Source organism: Prionailurus bengalensis, chromosome B3, assembly GCF_016509475.1.
Source record: "Prionailurus bengalensis isolate Pbe53 chromosome B3, Fcat_Pben_1.1_paternal_pri, whole genome shotgun sequence".
Classification (NCBI taxonomy): domain Eukaryota; kingdom Metazoa; phylum Chordata; class Mammalia; order Carnivora; family Felidae; genus Prionailurus; species Prionailurus bengalensis.
The window spans coordinates 60,660,061-60,667,966 of NC_057355.1; positions in this window are offsets into that span (position 1 = coordinate 60,660,061).

Consider the following 7,906-nt stretch of genomic DNA (forward strand, 5'->3'; position numbering starts at 1 on the left):
GGAGGGAAAGTGTTAGCAGGGGACAGTCAGAGAGAGGGAGACACAGAATCCAAAGCAGCTCCAGGCTCTGAGCTGTAAGCACAGCTTACAGCTGAGATCATGACCTGAGTCAAAGTTGGGTGCTTAACCAACTGAGCCACCCAGGTGCCCCTAGAATATTTCTATTTAAAGATTTTCCACATGAATCTATGGATTTCATAGTGGATTTCCACACTCCACTGTGGACAGAGTCATCTAGGGCAGCAATGTCCAGGAGAACTCTGCAATGATGAGAATGTTCTATATTTGCCCTCCACTATGGTAATTACTGTCCTCATGCAGCTATCGAACTTTTAAAATGTGGCTAGTGCAACTGAACACCAGAATTTTTAAGTTTATTTGATTTTAATTAAATTTAAATCATCATGTGTGGCTAGTGGCTACTATATTGGACAGCATTAAATCTAGTGTAATGGTTCTCAAACTTGATTGTGTTAGAATCACCTAAAGAGTATTAACAAAATATAAATTTCTGGGATTTCAGCCCGGATCTTGAATCCAAATCTCCTGAGATTGAACCTTTATAAAATCATTGTGATTTCCTTCTGTTTCTATACCATTACTCTTAAAATTTAGAGCTTTCTTTCTTTTCACTTAAGTGATTTTAGTCTAAGTACCAGAGAGCCTCAGGGAGAAAAGTAGATCAGAGAGGGAGGAAAGTGCCAAACTTGGATTGTTGTGATATTTCAGTTGGAGTTTCTGTGTGTGCTTTCATTTAAGAAAAGGGTGCCTGGAGTTAAAACAAAAAGTCCTTGCTTTAGTTTTAAGACTGTGCGATATTCTAAGAGGGTAATACTGGAGGCAATGAAGGAAGGGTTTTGGTTATGAAAATACAGTTGGCAGGTAGAGGTCACTAAGGAATCTTCTCCATGCTTATACTAGATTGTCTGGGCACTACTAGGAAAAACAAATCATACAATTGTTCACAATTGTTCACAATTTACATTAAAATTTAAATTTTCTAGGGCCATCTGGGTGGCTAAGTCGGTTAAACATCAGACTCTTGATTTTGGCTCAGGTTATGATCTCACGGTTTGGGAGATCAAGCCCTGTGTCAGAGCCTGCTTCGGATTCTTTCTCTCTCTCTCTCTCTCTCTCTCTCTCTCTCTCTCTCTCTCTCTCTCTTTCATTGCCTCTGTCTCGTACCTCCCCTACTTGTGCTCTGTCTCTCAAAAATAAATGAACATTTAAAAATTTAAAAAAATGTAAACTTCAATTCAGTACAACAAATAAATAAATAAAATAAAAAGATACCCAGAGTTAGGTGGTATAATCACATCAACAGTACAGTTTCTGAATTTCCCCCAAACTCTTCCTGAAAACCATATACACTAACCAGGATAACAAAAGAAAAACCCCAAAGTTTAACACAACTAGGTAGCAGCAGGGTCTCTCCATGAATTTCCAAGTCTGGGCAGATACACCCAAAGCACCAATAGCAGCAAGGCTGTGTAGTGCAAGTTGTGGAAAGTGAAAGGGGAACTAAGAGTTGCAGAACTAAGAAATTGCTAATGACCCTCAAGTGGGGAGAAACATAGTCAACAGAAATCCTGGACAATCAGGACTGAGAATTGCCAGCAGAGTTAACTGAAGTCCTCACATGTTCTAAGTTGAGGGTCAGTGAAAGACTGCTGTCTTGAGAGAATCCAACAATGTGGTGGCAGTCTAAGTCCTCTGTATTCTTATAAATAACCATTAAATACTGCCTTCATTACAGAAAGAGAATCACCCTATGGAAAACTAAAAACAAACCAGATTGAGAATGGCAGCAATACTGTGAGTAAGAGACAGAATTCAGATTGTATGTGTGAGTGATATACAAAGTAATCTATTAGCAAAATGCTACATTTAAACATATAAGTATTAGAGAGAGTACTATCTGAGTATTTGACATTAAAAATGGAGGAGGTAACTCTGAGCTGTGAAGCTGTGAACATTTTCTTGGCCAATCTCTGCCAATATGACAAGTATCTCCTGCAGAAAATCCATCTCATTTAAAAAAGAATATAACTTTCTCTGTATGGCTTATTTCACTTAGCATAACACTCTCCGGTTCCATCCACGTTGCTACAAAAGGCCATATTTCATTCTTTGTCATTGCCAAGTAGTATTCCATTGTATATATAAACCACAATTTCTTTACCCATTCATCAGTTGATGGACATTTAGGCCCTTTCCATAATTTGGCTATTGTTGAGAGTGCTGCTATAAACATTGGGGTACAAGTGCCATGGGGGAGGGGAAGGAAAAAAAAAAAAGAGGTTAGAGTGGGAGAGAGCCAAAGCATAAGAGACTCTTAACTGAGAACAAACTGAGGGCTGATGGGGGGTGGGAGGGAGGGGAGGGTAGGTGATGGGTATTGAGGAGGGCACCTGTTGGGATGAGCACTGGGTGATGTATGGAAACCAGTTTGACAACAAATTTCAAATATTTAAAAAAAAAAAGTCAGTTTGACTACAAAAAAAAAAAAAAGAATATAAAACTCTGATTGGGGCATCATTGGGATGGCTCAGTCGGGTAAGCATCTCAGTCTTGATCTCAGGGTTGTAAGTTCAAGCCCCACATTACTTAAATAATATAATTGTGCTGGTTAATTTTTTAAATGTATTTATTTATTTGTTTTGAGAGAGAACAAGCAGGAAGGGGCAGCAGGAGGAGAGAGACAGAATCCCAAGCAGGCTCTGTGCTGAAAGTACACAGGGCTCTATCTCACAAATGGTGAGATCATGACCTTAGCCAGAATCAAGAATCAGATGCTTGGGGCACCTGGGTGGCTCAGTTGGTTAAGCGTTAAACTTCGGCTCAGGTCATGATCTCAGTGTTCATGGGTTTGAGCCCTGTGTCGGGCTCTGTGCTGACAGCTCAGAGCCTGGAGCCTGCTTCGGATTCTGTGTCTCCCTCTCTCTTTGCCCCTCCCCCACTCGTGCTCTGTCTCTCTCTGTCTCAAAAATAAATTTAAAAAACATTAAAAAATTAAGATTAAAAAAAGAAGATCAGATGCTTAACCGACTGAGTCACCCTGGCACCACCTGTGATGGTTAATTTTTTTATATCAACTTGAGAGGCCTAAGGGATGCCTGGATAGCTGTTGCAACATAATTTCTGGATGTATCTGTGAGGGTGTTTCTGGAAAAGATTAGAGTTTGTTTCAGTAGACTGAACAGAGCTATCCTCACATCCTCTGGGGGTATCATCCAATCCTCCAGGGGTCCAAATGAAACAAAAAGAAGAAGAATGATTTCCCTCTCTCTCTCTCCTTTTAAGTTTATTCATTTTGAGAGAGAGAGAACGAACAGGGGAGTGGCAGAAAGAGAGAGGGAGAGAGAGAATCCCAGGCAGGTTCCCCATTGTCAGCACAAAGCCTGATGTGGAGCTTGATGAGGGGGCTCATTCTCATGTTCCTGTGATATGACCTAAGCCAATATCAAGAGTCAGGCTTAAAAGACTGAGCCACCCGGGTGCCCATTCCCTCTCTCTTTTTAACAAGGATGTCTATCTCCGGCTCTCAGGCTTCGGAGCTCCTAGTTCTCAGGCCTTTGGACTTGGATGGAATTATGCCACTAGCTTTCCCAGTTCTCCTGCTTGTAGAGTGCAGATGGTGGGACTTCTAGGCCTCCATAACCACATGAGCCAATTCCTATAATAAATCTCATATATACCTCTGTCTGTGTGTGTGTGTATCTTCTGTTGACTCTGTTTCTCTAGAGAAGCCTAATACAATAAACTAGCCCCAAAGTTATTACAAGGAAAAGGAAACCAAAAATGAACTGAGCAAAGTTGCAACAACTGGTGAGAATACAGTAGAAAATTGTGGCCCCAAAGCAGACAGAAACTGTAACCTAACAATTGAAAATGAGATATAAGATTTTTTTTAAATGATCAAAGCTTTGTCAGGACACAACTCATAAATATAATAGAAGATCTCAAAAGTGATACAGTAAGACAACAGGAGGACATGAAACTCAAGTAGTATTAGGAAAAAATTTTGGAAAAGACTAAATTAGAATGAGTACAAGCTGAAAAGTCAACTATGAAAAACACAGTAAAGAAAAATAGTAAATAGAAAAATAGAAAAAATAAAAGATAAAAAAACATTTGAGATAAAACAAAAGAGACAAAAGATAGGCAAGAATGATTGAATATATATTAACTACAGTTCCTGATAAAAATCAAAGAAATGGAACAGAACACAAATGGAAAACTAATTTGACAAAACTTGCCCGGAAAAAAAAAAAAAAACAAAAAAAAAACAACCCTTGAAAATACACATTTGAAAGGAAACACTGTCAAATTCAACCCAGAGGAGTCCAACACCAAGACCTGCCCCAGTAAAGCTGTTGGATCTTAAGAACAAGAGAGACAAAATCATTTGGACATCTAGGCAAAAAAATCCAAGTCACTCGTAAGATAAAGTCACATTGACATTGGCATTAGACTTCTTGGAAGCAACATTTTAAATATACTCAATAAAAGGATTTTCAAGAGTTTTTATGTCCAAACTGCCCAGGTATAAAGTTCACACAAATTGTTAAAAGCAAGTTAATACTCAGGAAAATATTTTTTTCCATGAGCCTTGATTGAAGAATTTACCAGAAAACAATTTTTGGATAATCACAAAATGGTTATAGAAGCTTTGGCATATAGTCCAAGGGTTGGGTGTTGTAAGAATTGAGAGTAAAGAAAGAGTAAAAATGAGAGACAAAATCAGATGCTCTGATAATGTAAAACTAATACAATTAACAAAAAATGGGAGGAAAGGGTTGAATAGGTACGAAGTTAAATAAGTGAACTGACTGCATCAGCGGTATTAGCTAAAAAGATATCACTCAAAGCCGACAAATCAAAAATAAAACTTTACACAAATTGACACTAGGGATAAAACTAGTGGCTACATAGTGAGAAAGAAGAGGCCAGTAAGCAATTTCAAAATTGCTTACATATTAGCAAAACAACAGCCAGTTTTAAAGAAAGAGTACTTAGACAGGTGCCTGGGTGGCTCAGTTGGTTAAGCAACCGACTTCAGCTCAGGTCATGATCTCACGGTTGAGGAGATTGAGCCCCAGGTCAGGCTCTGTGCTGACAGCTCAGAGCCTGGAGCCTGCTTCGGATTCTGTGTCTCCCTCTCTCTCTGCCCCTCCCCCACTCATGCTCTGTCTCTCTGTCTCAAAAATAAAATAAAAACATTTAAAAAAAAAAAAGAAAGAGTACTTAGAACATTACATAAAGACGTTAGTATAATGTTTACAACCAGAACTACAATACAATACCAAAAAGGAGAAAAAAGGCAAAGAAAAGAGGCTACATAGTAAAACACTGTAACAAAATTCAGAGACCAATGGATAAATGTAAATGGGCTTAATTCCGCTATTAAAAAAAAAATCAGATGAGCTAACCAATAGATTCCAGTGAAAAATAAAGAAATGAACATAATTTTTATTTTATTTTTTTTTAATTTTTTTTCAATGTTTATTTATTTTTGGGACAGAGAGAGACAGAGCACGAACGGGGGAGGGGCAGAGAGAGAGGGAGACACAGAATCGGAAACAGGCTCCAGGCTCTGAGCCATCAGCCCAGAGCCTGACGCGGGGCTCGAACTCACGGACCGCGAGATCGTGACCTGGCTGAAGTCGGACGCTTAACCGACTGCGCCACCCAGGCGCCCCTGAACATAATTTTTAAATGGGCAAAATATGTGGATATTTTTCCAAAGAAGATATACAAATTTCTAATCAGTACATGAGAAGATGCTCAACGACATTAGTCATTAGGGAAATGCAAGTCAAAACCACCATGAGACACCACTTCACACCCACTAGAATAGCTATTAATCAGCAAGACAGACAATATCTGTTGGCAAGGATGTAGAGAAATTGGAACCAAATACAGGCAGGCTTCACTTTGTATGGTAATGAATTGTTATAAATATGGCCATGCAAACAAACCATGGAAAGCACAACAATGGGAAAGATTGTGATTGTTCCATAGCCTTTAAAAGTTTTGGTGGAGGGGCACCTGGGTGGTTAAGCATCTGACTTGGTCTCAGATCGTGATCTCATGGTTTGTGAGTTTGAGCCCCGCATTGGGCTCTCTGCTGTTGGCACAGAGCCTGCTTCAGATCCTCTGTCTCCCTCTCTCTCTACCCTTAGAGTGCGCGCTCTCTCTCCCTCTCTCTCAAAAATAAATAAACATTAAAAAAAAGTAAAAATTCTGGTAGAAACAAAATCTTATAAATGTGTGGGGAAATAAAAATAGTAAAACTAACATTTAGTATGATTTATAACATTGAAAACTTTGAAAATTAAAGTGTTTTATTTCTTTTCAGAAGACTTATCAAGAAAAAACATGAAGGGTGCTTGCTTCTTCCCTGTGTAATTTATGATACAGTGAGCATCTTTTCTACACCTTGGCAAATTGTCATTCATCTAAGTTTGAATTACTTCCAACAATGTATCCTTTGTGTTCTCAGTGTTATGAAATATTTTCAGACATTCCTTTAATGTGAAGTTTTGTGCCCGTATCATTTTTTTCTGGGGCGCTTGCCATAAAAACGTATTTATTTCAATAAGTTTGTCTTCACTAAGTTTCCCTGACTGCATATCTAGAGTCCCTTAAGAAACAGTAATGTCAACAATTCTGCAGTTAACTATTTCTTCTATAACTCCTATATAACTTTTATGACATTTATATTTGACCCAAATTTCACTTCCAGCATTATCACTTGAGTGTCTTTGTTGCGCTTTTATCTTTGTTGGCCAATTCCCTGTTTTGATTATCAATTTTTGTAAAACGTCACATGGGTTTATCACTAGGAGGCAAGAAGACAGCACAACGACATGCTTTGCTCTCTGTCCCTGACCTGAATGCTTTGACACAGATGTGCAATGTGCAAACAGAATTGGCCACTGACCATACAAGCATTGTTATTTAGTAATTTGTGAAGTGAAGAGCTTGCTGCAAAGTTAACACTTTATGCAATAACAATTAACATACCATCATAAGCAAAATTTGAATCATGTTGAGGAACTGGTGTTAATTTCATTAAAACACGGTAACTGAAAACTTTGTATATGGAAACGATCCAAGCTGAAGACATCTTGTAACAGAGCGGCAACTTTCATAAAGCCAAAAAAAACCAAAAACCAAAAACAAAAACAAAAAAAACAGGATAAATAGACACATTAATAAAAGAGACTTTAACAAACATCTCCCAAACCTAGATAAGGTAGACAAAACATTCGTAAGGATATAATAGACCCAAACAAAATTATCAGTGTGTTAGTTGGGTCTTAAGGTAAGCAGACACTGAGACAGATTGGGGAGCACAAAAGTTTAAATTGCTGCACTAATCCACTCAGTTACAACTGGGGAGTTCCAAGAAGTGCCCAGGCAAATCATCTGAATTCCACACATAGTCCTCTCTTTATCTAACAACAGCCCTTATACTTTCTTGCTGATCCCTGCCACTTACCCCTGCCAAGATGGTGACTCCTCTTCCTGCTTGCTAGTCCCTGGTAATACGCAGTCCAAAGGCCCGAGCTGCAGCCATCGTGTATAGTCCAGCAAGATCTTTGCCATGTCCCCTGGCAAGAGCGAGCCCCTTTTAGGCACCAAGACCTTTAACTCTGAAGAGCTCAGAGTTGTAGGGATAGGAAGCATGAAGTCCTCCAGGAAGCCATTAGGAATGATGAAGGGAGCCACTGCTTGGCCCCTGAACCTCAGTTATATACTTCCTATTGGAAACACAGCACTATATAAAGGTTTCTGATTCAGTGCATACCCTGCATTGTGGAAGATGGCATGCCATCCTCACAGAGCATTGCCTCTGAGCTGATACTTGAACTACATCTTCCACAGTCCATTCCAACAT